We start from the raw sequence: 19140 nt of genomic DNA, 5'->3' as shown, positions 1-19140 counted from the left end.
TGTACTCAGTCCCACAGCCAGCTTTCCATCTACTGCTGCAGCTTATAGTTATAAGTAGCCGTGATAAGTAAGTAGGACCTTCATTTTTAGAAGATGTATGCCTGATGCTGTGAGTATCACATCATGCAATGAGTTTTAGTTGATGCCCAAAGATATGCAGGGGAATGACATACCAGAGTTGTTTTTAGAAGCAGCATTGACCTCCCCAGGATCTGGATCCATTTTCAAACTAGGGGTCACAACCTCAAGGTGGGGCCTAGAGTTCTCCCAGAGTTATAGTGATCTCCAGTCTATATAGATTCCCATAGATGAAGTGGCAGTTTTGGAGTGGGGGGGAGCTGTATGACATCAAATCCCAACTGAGCTCCCTTCCATCCCCCAAACTTCCAGGAATTCCTCAAGCTGCACTTGGCAAACCTACTTCAGACTCAGAGTTTTTTGTGGGGTACGCAACTGCTGATGTAACATCAGCAAAACAACGTTATCCAAGAATGGAGGGAGACTTCCGCTAGCATCTCCTTTTACCAGTGGACCAGTACAACAACGGACAGTTGTGGTAGTCCTAACCTTTGGATCTACCACAAAGAACGAGAGGGAATAAACTAGCTTGGTATCACCACAGGTTGTACATCTGCGCTGGGCGGTTCACAACCTATTAGGTGAACCATTTTGTTGAAGCTGAAATTAATAATGTTGAGTCTGCTGTTAGAACATCATTACTGCCATAGCGTCTTTTTGATGAACTCAAAGTTCGTGTTGAAATACAGGGAGAGAAATAGACCTGAAGCAGAGATGACATGTCGAAAGCAGATGAATGCAAAGTTTTCTCCTGTAGTTCAAAGACAATTTTGGAGCATGCATATGTTTTATTTAAAACAACATACGGCTGAATGACCTATGAGATGACAGCCTCTCTACCTTTGTTCAGGAAAGAGGACTTTTGGCTCAGAAAGCGCAGTAACCAAATGAAAATGGCTGAGTCATTGTTCGGTAAGAAACAAAAAAAAGAGCTAACCTACTTTGATTCTGTGAGGAAAGGGGAAAAATTAATTGCTTGAGATAATTATTTCACCTACAGAGCAGCTGATATGGAAAATTGCTTTGCCTGCCAGCAAAGTTCCCAGAGAATGGATCCCTAAATCCAAGCATAATGCATCCGATGGGAATAATGCTATGTATAGCAATAGAAATGGAAGGGGGGTGTCTCTGTGTGAGCCGAGGTCATGTAAGGAGCCCGGGGACTGCCACAAAGGGGATGGTAGCATGCTGTGTTTCATAAACTCTGCCGAAAGTGGCTGGCCTGGAGATTCCTAATAACATATGATTGGTCTTTGCCTCAGAGCTTTGCATTTTCTGCAGGGAATCCTGAGATACATTAGAACTGAAATTAGTAGGGGAAAAATAGACTCAAGTGTGAATTTGCCCATCCTCTGGAGGGTTCTGTTGCACAAAGTAGACTTCCCAGCATTAATTCCAGGGAGCAGTTTGCCCCAGCAGCACATTGAATTCAAACGTGGCACAAAGCAAAAGTCTTGGGCAAGGCAAGGATCTTATAAGACAGCCATGCTTCCTTCAAGAAGGCTTCTGCTGCTTGCTGCTGCCTACCCACCCTCCCTCAGGCATCATGGGACTAGCTGGTCACTGTTTGGAGTCAAGCAGGATTTTTGGGGGGGGGGTTTCCTCTTGATTGGCACTTGGGGAGGGGCCTTTTTTCACCTGCTTCATGATGTCTGGGTTGGTTTTTTTTTTTTTTTTTTTTTGAGAGGGGTGTATAAAATAGGCTTTATGGAGGGGCTGTGGTTCAGTGGTAGAGCATCTGCTTGGCATGCAGAAGGTCCCGGCATCTCCAGTTAAAGGGACTAGGGTAGGCAAGTAGGTGATGTGAAAGACCTCTGCCTGAGACCCTGGAGAGCCGCTGCCGATCTAAGTACAACGCCAAAGGCAGCTTCATGTGTTCAAAGACTTTGTAGGCCATAATTAATTTAGCAAAACTAGGCGGGATGATCACTATAGTTAGGGATGATTGGCTAGCACCCTGAGACAGCCGAGGGAGTGGAGGGAGCATCTGGAACAGCACATCACTGGCTGTGAAGCAGGGTGTGGCTTGGAAGGAGCGGCCCTTGATGCTGAGCAACATCTTTCCGAACTTGGTAGTGGCTGTGTGCCACATCAACATCAGGCGAGAGGGCTGAGGCTGGGCACCTCTCAGCACATTGTGTGCAGGCGACAATAAACAAAGCTGGCAGAAGATGCTGGCACTGTTTGGAGTCAGGGTGGGGTCTGCCAGAAAAGGCAACCATGGTCAGGCTGCTTTCTCCCAGTTCGCCTATTTAAATATGTTAGCATATTAAATTATTATGCAGATCAGTTTAATTCACATAAACTAGTTAAATCCAAGGTTGCTCATCCTGTGCCTTCTTTGAAGGGGTGCCGGGGGCAAATGCTTGTTTGTGCCCAAAACTTGGGAACTTCACCAGCAGCGTTCACTTCAGGGCACCACCAAAGCAATCACCTTGAGGAACGAAAGATTCTTCTTTTTTTGTGGATTAGAATATTTTTGTGGATTAGAATTTTATTTCTTTTATAATTTAATACGGTCACTGACCAGCAGAAAAACCCACAACAGCCACAACAAATAAGAAAACCACAACAACAGCAACTACTGCCGCTATTACTACTACAAATAATCTAAGCCTAAAGATTACATATTACATGTATGAATACAATTTATATAAACATCATATATCTTGGTGTGACCCCCTTAATATTTTGAGTACCGGTAATAAAGTATTTCTGTTACTCTTATCCTGTTAGAGTACGATGTATTTTAATAGCTGCAATGCAAAATTTAGCAGTCAAGAGTGTAAACTGTGATTTTTCATCAGTTAGGAGCTTCTTAGCCAGAAGCTCATCAGAATTTTAGTTCAATACATAAGCATAGACATACATAAAAGTGAAAGGTTCTTCTAAACCCTCTGAAATGGCAAGAGACAGATAGGTCTCATTTCCTCTGGAAGGCTATTCCATAACATTGGAGCAGCCACAGCAAAAGCCTGCAGACAGGTATTAGTGGAACATACCTGTACAGAAGTTGGAACAACCAAAAGATACTGAGCAAAGCTGCCATACGGCCTCATTCAAGAAGAGGCGGTCCTTTGGGTTTGGGGGTCACAGGCCACAAAGGGCTTTAAAGCTCCGGCACTTTGACAACTTTTGCGATATCTTTGTGAAACTCAAAGTGTGCCCAATTCGAGGGCTCCTTCTGCCAAATCCTAGCAGGCCCAGAATGTAATTGGCACAGGGGATTAAAACAGGCTCCCAATTATCTCCTTTTGCAAAAAAAAAAAACAAAAAACACAAAACACTAAATGCTTTGTTAGCTAAGAAACGACAATATTCCAAGATGACGCTTTCCCTGAGATGTTACATTCTGGGAACAGCAGTGAATTCACTCTCGTCTGCCTCCATTTCTGCTCCTTCCCCAACCCCAAGCTAATAACTGCTTCCAAATTTCTCACTTCCCCTAAGTGAGTACAAGTCTATTAGGAGTTGTGTGTGTGATCCTTGAGCCCCTGAGGCATGATTCACAAAGTCAGCCTGCACACAGTCAGCCAGTGTTGCAGATTTGATTTTAAATTGCATTCGTAGACTAGAAGGTCATAGCTCGCTTTCCCTGGAAAGGACAGGTTTAAATGCATCCCAATTTAACAGGGAAGAAATCAATTTTCTTTTGGCTAATGGAAGCTGTGAGTTTAGATCCTGACTCCAGGAGGCGAGCATGAGCCCTTGTTATTCATGATTGCTGTACGCCACACCGAGAATTGTGCCAATGTTTAAAGGGAGATGAATGGGCCACATCTTTAGCAAAGTTTTTAATTATGGGAGTTGATGGAAGACCGGATTTTTTTGTATCTTTATAATAACATTTGGCATATGTTGACAAATCTATCTTGTCAGTCTGAACTGCTCTGGCAGTAAAGATGGGAGGAACAACCGAAAAACAGCTCCTCCCCCAGATTCCATTTTTCTGTAGCAACTGCATGGAAGAATAGAACTATTTCCATGAAAAGGTGCCTTTGTGAGATCAGCAGCCATCCTAGAAGATCCCAACAACATCTCAGGATAAATATACAGTAGATGTTGGCCTACTAATACACCGAAAGCAAAGGAGTCTGAGATAAGGGTGGGGATTTGTGAAATGGCTGATGAAGCTAAGGCTTTCTCTTTCCAACATAGTCTATATTAAGAATGAGAACCATTTTGGTGTAGTGATTAGCATGTTGGATTAGGATATGGGAGAGCCAACTGTGAACCCCCACTGTGCCATGGAAGAGTGATTTTGGGTCAATCAGCTTAACCTATCAATGTAGCGAGGATAAAATGGAGGCTGGGAGAACAATGCTACAAGCCACTTTGGATCCTCCTTGGGTGAAGAGGTGCATTATAAATATGTCTAAATAAATAAAAAACTAAACTCAAGCACCCTGGGAAAACTGCATTTCCTCTTGAGTCCCTGGTATCTGAGATGAAGTATCCAGGCAGGGAAGCCTCACAGGTATCGTTCTAGGACTGCCTCCCTGCTGTTTTGCAGTCAGACCCTTCCGCCCCATTAAGAGCTTCTTGGAGGCAAGAGGGCCTCTAAGACTGGCATCAGACCAGGGCACTGCTCCCCAACATGGATTCTCCTCCGAGAAAGGGGAACCATTTTGTTTCAAGCCTGAGCAGGAAGGGGTTGGGAGCTGACCGTTTCCCCCTAGCCTAGAGGTGTGCCTGGCTTAACAATGGGACCAGCTATACCCCATTGTGTCACTGTAAGGTGGTTTAATCAGCGTTGCGAGCAGACCATTACTCACCCTATCTGCATCCATCCCTCTAATCAATCGGCACTTAGGAAACGGTCCAGGCATTCTCTTGGGATCACACTCTATCAGCCAAACAATTAACAAACCATTAAGCCTCTCCTATCTTTTTGTCAAAACTCCAGAAAAGAATTAATTCTTTGTTTTCTGGCTTTTTCTGCCAGAATATCTCATATCGTCTCAGGACCCATTTTGGATTAGAATAAATGATACTATGCTTCCTGTCCTGCCAAACCCATCTACTCAGAAGTATCAGTAAACCTTCCTGTTCCAGTTCCCAAGTCAAACTACTACTCTCCCGAAAGGCAGCTTGATAGTATGTCATTATATTAGGTACTGATAAGCCACCTTATCAGCTGAAGCAAACATGATGCCCTTTGGGACTCTTTCCTTCTTTTCGCACCAGATGAATTTATCCAATGCTAACTGAATTATCCTCGACAAATCTCAGTAAGATCTTCATCTTGATAGCACCTATCCTGCCTAACCAGGGTAATCTAAACTGACAACATTTTTTCATGAAGAGTTCCACCTTCTGAATTAATGGCTTCAGATTCTGCACTAACGTATTTTCTATCTTCCCGGAAAAAGACGCTCCCAAATATCTTCTCCCCGCAGTCCTCCACCTCAAACCTGTGCATGCCGAAATACTTTCCTTTTCTTCCAATGACATATTAGTCACCACATGGTTGTTATAACAGGAAATTGAACCAAACCTACCCACTACTTCTAATAAACAACTAACTGAGGTCATAGGATTGATAATCGTGAATACCATATCCTCGGCATAAAGCAATAATTTCTTCACCCTTTCACCTATCACAAACCTAGAGACAAATTCTCATCTCATTTTAAGTACCAATACCTCTATACACAAATCAAAAATTAATGGTGACAAAGGGCAACCTTGCTGCACTCAGCGACATAACTGGCATAGTGGAGAATGAAAAACAAACCTGTGCCCTTGAACCCATATATAACAAATGTATCCATGTTCAGATTCCAGTACCAAACCCAAAAACCTTCAATGTCTCCCTCAAAAAATCCTAGTTAACCCTACTGAATGCTTTATCAGCATTCACAAACAGAAAGTTTGCTGGTAATTTGTGCTGTTCTGCATAGTTAACCATATTAATCAACCTCTGGACATTGCTGGACATTTGACATCCTACCAGAGAAACTGTCTGGTCTGATCCAGTATAACTGTTTATATTCCTTTTTAATCTATTAGCGAATATAAAGGCAAATATTTTACGGTCAACGTTAAGTAAAGATATCGGTCTGTATGCTGAGTGTGGTGCCGTCAGCCAGCTCAGTGTAAATAGGCACTCCCCCAGAAGGGAGTGCTGCTGCTGCTCTTGACTGGGCAAACTCTGGCCACGCCCTCAGTTGCTTCTAGGGAAGGAACAGCAGCTGTAGGGAGGCGATGCTTCCAGTAGGAAAAGCTCCTTGTTGGCTCCAGAGCTACGCCACGAGGTTGCATAAAGTATCTTGCTTGAAAATCCATTCTTCAGGTTTAAATAAGTCTGTCTGTTTTTCAGACCACACACCCTGTCTGCCATCCCCTCCTACAAAAGACTGAACTATTGGTGTTCCCATGGAACTATAAAGAAACCCCAAAACTGGGGCCATGTAATTTCCTGAGCATTAACTGCAGATTTTCTTTGCCTGTGGCTGCCTGTGTAAATATGTTTGCTTGGTCTGCAGAATATTCACTGGTCTGCTTCAGCCTCTTTTGCTCTGCTTGGCTTTGTTCTCCACTGCTTTCTGCTCTTCGCAGGGAGCCTCTCTCCGGCTCCACCCTTGGAGTGATGCTCTGAAACGCCGGATCTTGAGATCTTGGCTGGTGCCCAGATGGCATCTTAGAAGAACAATGCATTTTGAGAAGCAGGGGTATGCAGCTGGCAGGCTGGTTAATTGGGACAGATTAATATCCTTTACCAAGGTCAATGCTGCAGTTGTCGTTTTGAGCGCCTGATGGGCAATTCCAGGTAGCTGGTTTTTCGATGGTCTGTTCAACTGTTCGTTGACCAGTTTCTGACTGTTTGGCAGGTTGCTTCACTGTAATCCTCCCTAACTATGCAGTACAGTGCAGAACTAAGTTTTACTACCTTCCCCATCTTCGCAGTATAACTGTTCCTCTCAGCAGGCAATTATTTAACTAGACAATTAAATCAGTCACAAACTACACAAACCAGTCATAAATAAATGCTGTGTTATTAGTTTTTAACAAATTCCTACCATTTGGTGTTTGTCTAAGTAATCCCTAGGAGTGCTAATGGCTGCTGATCAGTTTGAATTAGTAGTGTCTTTGCACATGTGCAGTTTTGCAAAAACCTGAGGCAGACCTTTTTAGCAGATGTGTGTGGCTGTTCAGCATGACCTGAACAGGCTGAGAGATCGGCTTACATCTGACCAACACCCTCAAACATGGTCAGTGTGACTCTCGAACACACTTGTGGTGAAATTCATAACATCTTTAATTCACAACAAGCAGCATTTTCAGGAAAAAAAAATCTTTAACATGTAGGGATAATGTCAGGTGTGAATTATCTAGTGGCAAGCCTTTCTCCAATTTCTCTAGGCCTTTTCTCTGGAGTAGGGCTTGTGTGTGTTATGTACCATCAACTTGCTTCCAACTTATGGCGACTCTATGAATTAATGACCTCCAAAACATCCTATCATTAACAGACTTGCTGAGGTCTCATAAACCGAAGGCTGGGGCTTCCTTTATTGAGTCAATCCATCTCATATTGGGTCTTCCTCTTTTCCTGTTGCCTTCAATTTTTCTTAGTATTATTGTCTTTTTCCAGTGACTCTTGTCGTCTCATGATATGACCAAAGCAAAACAGCCTCAGTTTAGTCAGTTTAGCTTCTAGAGAGAATCCAAGCTTGATTTGATCTAGAACCCACTTGTCTTGTTGGTGGTCCATGTTATCCATAAAACTCTCCTCCAACACCACATTTCAAATGAATAAAATTTCTTCCCGCCAGCTTTATTAATGTCCAACTTTTATATCCATACATAGTAATGGGGAACACCACACTATGACTTATCTTGATCTTGGTCTCCAGTGATACCCCGTTACACTTAAGGATCTTTTCTAGTTCCTTGAGTTTAGGACATGGAAAAGTGGTCCTCTTCTCTTTACATCTTTAGAGCAGAGGAAACTAGTGATTATCTCTTGCCTGTTCTGGGCGAGGGGGTTCATACACATATGTGTCACTTGATTCCTCATCATCTCTGGTTGACTCCACTGCTGAATATGGTGAATCAACTCCAATGTGAAATATGGCATTTGAGGTGATGTGGAAAGTCTGTCTGAGTTACAGCTGTGGCCATCCACACATGTAAGTTTTCATTAAGTGACATAGTTCTAGAGCAGTGAATGAGATCCAGGTCTTAGTTCCAGGTCTTAGATCCATGTGAGATCCAGGTCTTAGTTATACTTTGACAGGTTACTTGGTGATGGGGGTGGGGGTGGGGAGTACAGCATGCTTCAAAGCTTGTTATTTGGAAAGAAGACACACTGAGTTCAATATCACTTGATGGTGTAAAGTGTCATCAAGTTGCACGTGATTTATGACAGTCCCATAGGGTTTCAAGGCAAGGGATGTTCAGAGGTAGTTTGCCATTGTCTTCCTCTGTACAGCAATCAAGGACTTCCTTGGTGGTCTCCCATCAAAGTACTAACCAGAACTGACCCTGCTTAGCTTCCAAAATCTGATGAAATTGGGCTTGCTTGGGCTATCCAGGTTAGGGCTCAATAGCACTGAAACCTCTGTAAATGTACATAGGACTGCAACCTTGTTGAAAAGTCATCTGTATATTCACTATTTATGGTTTCTTTGTCCCCTGTTAATGTTGTAACATGCCAATTTTATCAGCAGGTCTGACAACGTGTTAATTTTTTCAAAGACAGCTCTCTGAATGTGATTCTGCTTAATTAGGGTATTAAAATGTTGATTTTTCTGCACAAAAATCAGACAACAAATTGGACACAATTTAGCATTTATTAGAATACTCTATTTCAGAACTTTCCATCAACATTTCTGTCTAGTTGATAGAAGCGTGTTAAAAACAGTTTCATGACTGCAGAGCAGATTGAAAATAAAGGGGCAGAATTTCTCAAAAAAGTTACAGTCAATTTGGTTTGGAATAAAACTTTGCCTTTCACAGTGGAAAAATGGTGGAATGGAGAACCTATTGTCAAGTTATGAATATCTCAGATTTCACCAGTTATTTCTGAATAGAGAGATTCATATTCAGATCAATGGGTTGCCAGATGGAGGGAATATACTGTAAATCAGTCTTTGGCAGGAGACAAATCAAAATGAAACAACAGCTGTTCATCTCTGTGCACTGTCCTTTTCTCTCTCCATACGGAGAGGACACATGTTATACTTCCAAAGAGTTTTTCTTAATTCCTGCCGTCTTGCAGACTTGAACAAGGGCTGACATTAAAGATCATGCAGGCTTTCAATAGACTTGTGAGACACACTGCACTGCTAGTGCTACTGCTGATCTGTCTCTTTCCCTCTCTTCATTGTCATATCTAGGAGTCTTGGCACATGGAGGCTTTCCTGTGCTTTGGGTGCTAATCTGCTTGCCATTTTCCTGCCTGTTGCAGGCAAATTCCCACCCTTGGATGCCCCCACCCTCATGAAATTGAGGAATGAGAGAGAAAAAAGGCAGAAAATGTCCTCCATAGTGAAGCTCTAGGAAATTCATCACTCTACTATGGTCATTACCATAGCAATCAGGGGAATTCTTTTAGTGTCACCCAGAAGTGATACCACATCCTCCCCAAACTTCACCCTCCCCAGGCACCACCCTCAACATCTCCTAGCATTTGTTGAGGCAGTGTTGGCAACCAAGAAAGGGATCTCGGGGTGGTAGTGGATAGCTCAATGAAGATGTCAACCCAGTGTGCGGCTGCTGTAAAAAAGGAAAATTCCATGCTGGCCATAATTAGAAGAGGAATTGAGAATAAAACTGCTGATATCATACTGCCATTGTACAAATCTATGGTGAGACCACACTTGGAATACTGTATACAGTTCTGGTCACCACACCTAACAAGGGATATTATAGACCTTGAGAAGGTGCAGAAAAGAGCAACCAAATTGATTAGGGGACTAGAGCAACTGCCTGTGAGGAGTGGTTAAAACGCTTAGGGTTGTTTAGCTTGGAAAGAAGGCGGTTGAGGGGAGACATGATAGAGGTCTATAAAATTATGCATGGTTTGGAGAGAGTGGACAGGGAGAAGTTCTTCTCCCTCTCCCCTAATAATAGAATGCGCGGTCATCTGCTGAAGCTGGAAGGTGAGAGATTCAAAACAGATAAAAGGAAGTATTTTTTTCACACAACACATAGTTAAATTGTGGAACTCCCTGCCCCAAAATATGGTGATGGCTGCCAATTTGGAAGGCTTTATGAGGGGAGTGGACATGTTCATGGAGGAAAGGGGTATTCATGGCTACTAGTTAAAATGGATAGTGGTCATGATGCATACCTATTCTCTCCAGGATCAGAGGAGCATGCCTATTATCTTGGGTGCTGTGGAACACAGGCAGGATGGTGCTGCTGCAGTAGTCTTGTTTGGGGGCTTCCTGGAGGCACCTGGTTGGCCACTGTGTGAGCAGACTGCTGGACTTGATGGGCCTTCAAGAACCAACAAGAACCAATTGATGGGCCTTATTCTGATCCAGCAGGGCTTTTCTTATGTTCTTATAACCATCTGACCTTCTTAGATTTCTGCAACAGCACGTGAGCCATTTTATTAAAGTAAACACTGGTGTAGGGTATGTTTAATCTGTTTGAACTATAGGGGGAGCTGTAATGTATACTGTCCACTGTTCTGGGCCTGCTAAATGCCTATTTTCTTTCCCCTGCTTCTTGTTGTATTTCCCTCTGCCTGTAAATAAGTTATTGTATTTTGAAGGTCTGACTGCTGTTGGAAGACCTACAGTTAATACTTTTTACAAATCATGTTGTTGCAATAAATGTTACAGAAGGTAACTCTGCACATGTGGGATTGGATTATTTTTCCAACTCTGCTAACAATTTCTTGTTTCTCTGAGCTTTTTCAAATTGGATCAAAGGTGGACTGAGACAGCACAGAGAAATGACGAGGAAAATATGGAACAAGTAGAAAAAAAAACCTTTGCAGGCTGACACCAAAGGTGTAGGAAATACACAACTCTGGGTTGTGAAATTGCTGGAGATGTGTGTGTGGAGGTATAATCTGGGGAGGTTGTAGTTTGGGGAGGGGAGGGAGTTGAGTTGCTAACTCTGGGTTGGGAAATTTCTAGAGGTTTGCGGGTACAACCTGAGTGGGGTTTGGGAGGGAAGGGGCCTCAGCAAGGTATAACACCATAGATTCCATCCTCCAAAGCATCCATTTTTTCCAGAGGGACTGATCTCTGTTGCCTGGAGGTTAGTTGTAATTCTTGGAGATCACCAGGCCCCCACCTGGAGGTTGGCCACCCTAGCAGGGAGGTGATGAAATAGAGTCTACCCTCTGAAGCTGCCATTTCACCGGGGGAAGTCATCCATGTTGTCTGGAGATCAGTTGATATTCTTGATGAACACCTCACCTGGAGATTGGCAACCCTCTCAGAAAACCTCCATGTGAAAAGACTCTCGGCCAGGGCACACAACACAAGAAAACCATGTGGTAACAAAGTGACCTTGATTGAAATTAAATATGCCACACTGTGACTGGTTATGACCTCATCCCCACTAAGATTTGATTTAAATGGGATGCTTGGTGAAGGAAAAAGCAGTTATCATTGGAACTATGCCCTGACCTGGATGGCCCAGGCTAGCCTGATGTCATCAGATCTCAGAAGCTAAGCAGGGTTAGCCCTAGTTAGTATTTGGATGGGAGACCACTAAGGAAGTCCAGGGTTGCTGTGCAGAGGAAGGCACTGGCAAACCACCTCTGTTAGTCTCTTGCCTTGAAAACCCCATAAGGGGTCGCCATAAGTCGGCTGCGACTTGATGGCACTTTACACACACACATTGGAACCATGCACTTGTAATGTGTATCAAATTGGGCTGCTGTCTATGCAAAGCTACTATCAATGTGCAATTGACACACTAATGCAACATCCATACCCTGACGTCAATGGCTAGTCCAATCTCATCAGATCTCAGAAGCTAAGCAGGGTTGGCTCTGGTTAGTACTTGGATGGGAAAGCACCAAGGAAGCCCAGGGTCACTGCATAGGCAGGCGATGGCAAACTATCTCTTACCTTGAAAACCTCCTGAGAGGTCACCATAAGTCAGCTGCGACTTGATGGCACTTTACACACACACACAACTTCCCTGCCTTTGGTATCATGGCTAGATGCTTTAATTTAGGGGCCTCATTTGCTTCCTGGAATAAGTGGTTAATTCCCATCATGAGTAATCTTGCTGCTGGTGCATTGGTCCTAAATGACGTCTTTCTTTAGTTCTCTGCCCCCCACCCCTTTAGCAGCTGGATAAACCAACAGAATCCTATGGACAAATGTGCTTAATGGATGCCATCTTGTTAATACATATGTAATTCTTTGCTGCTGCCAAACGCTGAACATATTACCCCATACTGGGAAGCCAGTGATACTACTGTGCTAAATGAAGCATAAGTTACACAGCAGAACTGGCCCGTTTCCTTTCCTCTTTGGATTATTTGTTCAAGATAATTTCCTTTATGAACTTGTGTTCTTCCCTCCCAGGCTTCCTCCCCTTGTTATTATCATTTGTTACTACAGTCTCTGTTTTGATGAATGAGTCCTTTATACATGATCGACTCGCCACGTGGTTTGTCAAAAATTGCACAGCAGCTCAGCTATGGACTTTCAGGAGCCTCGAGGAAAGTCTTATCTCTTGACCTCCATCACTGTCTGGAAAAACGATGACCCACTTTAGGAATACTGGGAGCAGGAATTAGAGAGTGCATGGGATTTTATTCGGTCTCTCTGATTAGTTTGTGTTGATATGACCTTTATTTTTTCATTTTTATGTTGGTATGGAAGTCACAACTGCAAGGCTCCCTACAAGTGATACAATTAAATAAATAAGGATTGCAACGGTCAATACAAATGCAGAAGCAGTGTCCTACTGTGTACAGGAGGAATGAATTTGGTCCCAAAAGATGGTTAAAAGGGACCATGATCTTGCTGGAGCTAGATCGAGCTGGGTCTACTTAGGGTCTGAACTGGGGAACTCCCGGGAATGCTGGAATCCCATGTGCGTCACCTTGGGTTTCAAGATGGAAGAAAGGTAGATTATAAATGCGATAAAATAAGTGAATACAACACGACTGAGAAATAAATTTCAGAAAAACTGTTGCTTTCATGTCCAGCTTGTTGGTATTTTTGGAAGCATGTGGTGGCCCATTTTTGGATGCTGGGCGGAAGGTGAGAGAGCCTCAGAGGTAAAGCCTCTGCTTGGCATGCAGACGGTACCAGGTTCAATCCCCAGCATCTCCAGTTAAAGGGACTAGGCAAGCAGGTGATGTGAAAGACCTCTGCCTGAGTCCCTGGAGAGCTGCTGCCAGTCTGAGTAGACAATACTGACTTTGATGGACCAAGGGTCGGATTCAGTAGAAGGCAGCTTCATGTGTTCATGTGTTCAACCCCTTTGTGGAAACACCGGATCAAAAATAAGCAAATAAATGGTAACAATAAAATCCTGGCAATTTTATCTCTAGAGGGGCATTTTATGGATGGGAGGATGGGATATATATCATCTGGTAAATAAACAACCAGAAACTGTCAAATGCTGGCTGCCATTACCTATGAACTATCGGGAGCTGTGACATAACAAATCAAGTATATAATATTCAGAAAATGTTTGAACAGATAGTGAATAACTGCAAGACACTAAATAACAACATTAGAGAAGGGTGAGTTTTAGAGGACAAAATTGGAGTCAATTTTGCTTCCAAACATCAGTTGTTTTCTGTGTGAGAAGAACTCCCTCCCATTTTCATTCTGAATGTGGAGCATGTTCACTGTTAACATGCTAAAAGTGTTGCTGCATTATAAGGATGGCAACCTCATGATTGCGGTGTTTTGGAAAACCAATTTGGGGAATACAAAAGTAAATTAAACCCAACATTTAGGTCACAAATTAGCATTTAAGGTTATCTGTGAAATACAGTTTTGTTAAGACAGCTGCCCTACCTGTCAATAGTTTATTATGAAATTCAATGGACTTGAACAGGTAAAACATAATTGGATTACAGGAAGAATAGATAATGACTACCCGATAAAGGGCACTAGAGCTGTTCCAAGCTAAAAATGATCAATGGCAGCAAAACAAAAGCGTGTTTGTCATTTGAACAAATTCATTTGCAAACTGAGGCAGCAGTCCTAAGGGTTCTTTCCTGGGAGAAAGCCCATTGAATTACATGGTACTTACTTCTGTGTAGACCAGCTTAGGCTTGTTCCCTGTGATCCTGTGCATGCTAACTTTCCACCTCCCATCACGATCTATCCTTCTGAAAGGCAATGGCTGTGTAATAGATGAATGAGAAGGACGAAAGGTCATTGTACATATTCAGGTTAACCATGTGACACAAATGGGGGAGGGATTACAAATTTCAGCCACCCCTTGCCATAAAAATCTTTTTGCCTACGAGCAAACTGCTGTATCAGGAATTGGATTCTGGCTTTCTCTGTGATATCCCAATTGACAATGTTTAAAGCATTCGAACATGCAGCTCTCTTCTCCATTTTAACCTCAGAACAACCCTGTCAGGAAGATTAGGCAGAAAGAAATTGTCTGGTCCAAAGTTACCCAAAGAGTTCTGTAACTAGCAGTGCAACCCTATGCACTCTCATCTAAGCCCATTGAAATGAATGGGCTTAGACTGGAGTAACTCTCTTTAGGATTACGCTGTAATGGGATTGTCAAAGGACTTAGAGCAGGGGTGGGGAACCTTTTTTCTGCTAAGGGCCATTTGGATATTTATAACATCATTTGCGGGCCATACAAAATTATCAGCTTAAAAATTAGCTGACCAAGCCCCAAGCAGGCAGCTACCCCAGATGACCCCTGCTGCATGGGCAAGCAGGCAGGCATCAACCGGTGGCACACTCGCTCACCTGGTGGCACAGGATAGTCTGTTGCACCAGCCGTGCGTAGCCATCCAGCCGCACGCCGGAGTTGCTCCTGCTCTGCAAGATCGGGGCTTTGCATGGTTGGGGCTGGAGGAAATGAGGACACACTGGATAAGAACTCGCTCCCCCCTGCCCCCTTTAACCCCTCAATTTTCACCACTTCCGCCCCCAGCCCTCTTGTAGTACAGAGGGAATACATTTCTCCATGGCCCGGGTGGGAAAGGGTTAACACAGTTTCTTGGGTGGTCCTAGCAGCTCCATAGCTAACAACTCTTCTGCAAGGGGGAAAACTCACATCCACCTTGAACAGAGGCTATTCCTGTCTGCTGGAGGGGGCGGCTCACCAATCTTAGATCCTTCTGAGCTAGAGATCTGCCAGGACCCACAAAGGGCCAGACCAAATGATTTTGCGGGCCTTAAACAGCCCCCAGGCATGATGTTCCCCACCCCTGACTTAGAGTGACTCTGCATAGGATCACACTGTGAGGAGGGAACCCAAAATTCCCCACCTTTAGTCCAACAGGCTAATAACTAGACCATATCAGTTCTTTTTACAAAAGAAGCCTTGCATGAGACATTTTTGTCACTACAGAAATAAGACTAATACATGCACAACAACTTCTTCTGAGCCTGAAATTATGTTTAATCCAATTATTTTTTTTAAAAAAAATACAAATTAGTGTTAATTCTCCTAGTTGTAACTGCTGGGAAATAGTCAAGGTCAGCTGCTGCCAGATGACTGAGCCTTATGTAATTATCCCAGACCCCAAGAGTTTCTTATTGTTTCAACACAAAGGGAGCATTCCAGCTCAAACATCATTACCAGTCCCTATGCGCTAAAGGTCTGTACTTTGATCTTCATTGCCTCTTGTCAGATCAGAATTATGGGATGTGAAGGGGAGAACAAGTCCCTGAATCTCAATGTACCAAGTATATAGCATCGACTCCCTGGGGGAATCATCTCCCCCCCCCCCGAAGGAGGAAATAGTCCTGGGAATCTATTTGCCTCGTTTGGCTTCATTGTGTAAACATAGGTTGAAGAAATGAAGAGGCAGAGAAACTCCAGTCAAGATGGTGCCTTTGTTATTCTAGGCGGCTTTGCCATTCGAGTACATGCGGCCCTTATTTCTCAGACTCTTTGGAGGGTTTGGGCCTGGTACCAAAGTGAAACTGAAAATGGCTAGGAGGTTTGCAGAATTCAGTCCTGATGACAAGACTTCCTAAACTGTAATCCACTCCACTATGGCATATTTAATTTATTTTAAATATGGTCAATTTGTGAAACCAGGATTTGACACACAGGTCAACATTTCAATCCTGGTTTGCCCAGAATATGCAGGTTTCATTGCCTTGGCTCTGCCCCCCCTGCAGACACCAGGCAGCCAGGGAACACACTAGGATTAAAACATGAGATCTGTGGTTGTACATCACATGAAATAGGTTTGCCAACCTCCAGGTAGTAGCTGGAGATCTCCCACTATTACAACTGACCTCCAGCTGACAGAAATCAGTTCACCTGGAGAAAATGGCCACTCTGGCAATTGGACTCTATGGTATTGAAGTAGAGTTGCCAGGTCCCACTGGCGAGAGGTTTTTGGGGCGGAGCCTGAGGAAGGCAGGGTTTGGGGAGGGGAGGGACTTCAATGTCATAGAGTCCAATTGCCAAAGCAGCCATTTTCTCCAGGTGAACTGATCTCTATCGGCTTCAGCGTGACAACTCTTCTTACCTCTTGGACACAGGAAAATACTTCCTGATTTGTACTCCTATGGAGCACTTTATTGTTAGTGCATAGGAACTGTGTTTAATACGGTGCACTTCATTGTTTGTTTTAAGTGCACACGGACTATAAGAACGTATATGCTGGAAATATATGTTCAATTAATCGTGACTACTTTGTAATTCACGAGTAATTATTTATGTGCATGCAACTTTAATTGCTGGTCTATGTTTGCTAACTCACTGACGGCAGGCTAACTTTAGTTTACCAAGTACCTGGAGGTTGGCAACCCCACATAGAAGTCCCTCCCCTCCCCAAACCTCACCCTCCTCAGGCTTTGCCCCCAAAACCTCCCACCGGTGGCGAAGAGGGACCTGGCAACCCTAACATGAAACCATAATTAAGTCCAGAGATGCTCAAACAACCACTGGTTTGGCTCACTGGTCGTGAACAGGGAATGTTTTTGTTCCTTCAAGCAGTTAGGGTATTTGTGAACAGCTCGAGCCTTTTTGGCAGGTTCAAACAGAGCCATACAGTGCAAATAGCAGCATTTCATAAATATGCATTTCCACACAGCCCGATAGAAGTCCTACCTGCACCTCTAGCCTGTCATTGCTTTGCACTGCTCAGCATTCAATTGTTTAAAGGAAGAATGAGGAAACCAGTCAGTTAAAAAAAAAAAAATGCTTACTGTTCAGTGTACATCTCAGATATCAAATATTATTTCTCACATGCACATTTTGACACAGCCTGGTGAGAGTTGTAGCTCCCCACTCAGCATCCTGTAATCACTTGACCTGATAATCCCTTGAGGGGAATCTATTTAACCCACTGCACAAACACGAAAGCTGCTGCATGGAGAAAGGACGTGAGACTATGTACATAGCCTACCGCACAGCTGTTTTGCAGCTGCCAGGGTCAGATGGCAGCAAGATGAGAAAATCTGATTCTTGACTCATGAGTGGTTATGGCTATCAAAAATAGTGTTTGTCTGCTGAACATGTTCACCATGAAGTTTGGTGGCAATTCTAGTGAAGGCTAACTGTGGTTAATGAACATGGTTTCAGATCTTGCTTTGAGGGTGCCTAATTAAAAGGAGTTACTGGGGTGGTTTCCATTTGGGTTAGCGTACTAACCATAGTTAGGTTCATTTGATCGTTGTTTTACATTATGTCCCAGTTGAATCAATATGGTCCTCAAAAATAGGGAAACTGGCACCAGACCAATGTAGCCACGTTGTTGGAACTTCAGCATTCTGATCAGTTAGTGATCTGTGAAACCCCACCATTGAATTCACAATGAGATCTGTGCTTAATAAAACAGAAGGCTAGCACTACCAAGACCTGTTGTGGCGGAGACGGGCATACTGCTTTCTCATATTATACAACCTGTTAAAACAAGTGTGCTCATTGCAGCTCAATTGTAGCATCAAGTGATGGCTAGCATGGAAGAGCGAACCATCACAAATTAGCTACTACAGATGGAATTTCTCTGATCAAGAAATGTCAGTTCCTACAAAAGAGATAATCCAAGCGTCCAACTGGAGGTCAAGTGATGAGAGATCAACAGCCCATTCCTGAAAATTGGGCCGAAACTTCTTAGGAGGCGGCGTGACCTCGCCGCCAGCATAAGTGCGTGTAATCGCATGTTTAAACACACTTAAGCTGGTGTAGAGAGGCCGCGCCAGCGCAGGGGGGCATTCTGGGGGTGTCCAGGGGGAGGAGCCGCCAGGCAGGTGGCTTCCTATCCTGTTTCGGCCCTTGCCACAGGCACCGGGAATGGCGGTGCTGCCCCTGCTAGCAGGCTGTTCCCTATGGGGCAAAAGGCCCCAGTAAAACAAAAACAAAAAGCCGCGAAACGGCTTTTTTTTGTTTTGCGGCATGCACGATTTGGCATAGGAAGAGGCGCCGCTGCCCCTCTTCCCCGCCGACTCTGGATGCTGCAATTTCAGGAATGGGCTGCAAGTGGTGTACATGTATGTCTGAATCAGACTCTTTCTAGATAAACATTACAATGACAGAGCTAATGTGCAGTTAGTTGTTGTGAGATGATCCTGGTGGCTTTCCTCAAGGAAATATTCCTGTTGCAAAGATTATACATTTTCTAAACACTTAATCCAGTTTTGAGCACCAGAAAACGGCAATCCCCAACCCAGCTAGTATTTGCACAGTGATTTCTAGTACCATGTGTAATATTATTCCTTAAGAGCCCCAGCATGGCATGACACTTATTACCTCTTAGGGAGCCTTGGGACTATTGAGGGAGAACTCCAACAGGGCTATGGATGTTCAACTCTTGACTTTGGCAATGCAATGCTACATATTTATTTCAAAATATTTTCCCCTGTAAAGAAGTTTCTACTAATCTTTCTACTTTTAGGGAACCATTTCCACATCAGCCTCTATCAAGAAGGGAATATTCTAGGGTGCAAATTCAGCATTTTGGGA

This window comes from Euleptes europaea, chromosome 13 (assembly GCF_029931775.1).
Source record: "Euleptes europaea isolate rEulEur1 chromosome 13, rEulEur1.hap1, whole genome shotgun sequence".
Taxonomy (NCBI): Eukaryota; Metazoa; Chordata; class Lepidosauria; order Squamata; family Sphaerodactylidae; genus Euleptes; species Euleptes europaea.
This window is presented reverse-complemented; position numbering follows the sequence as displayed.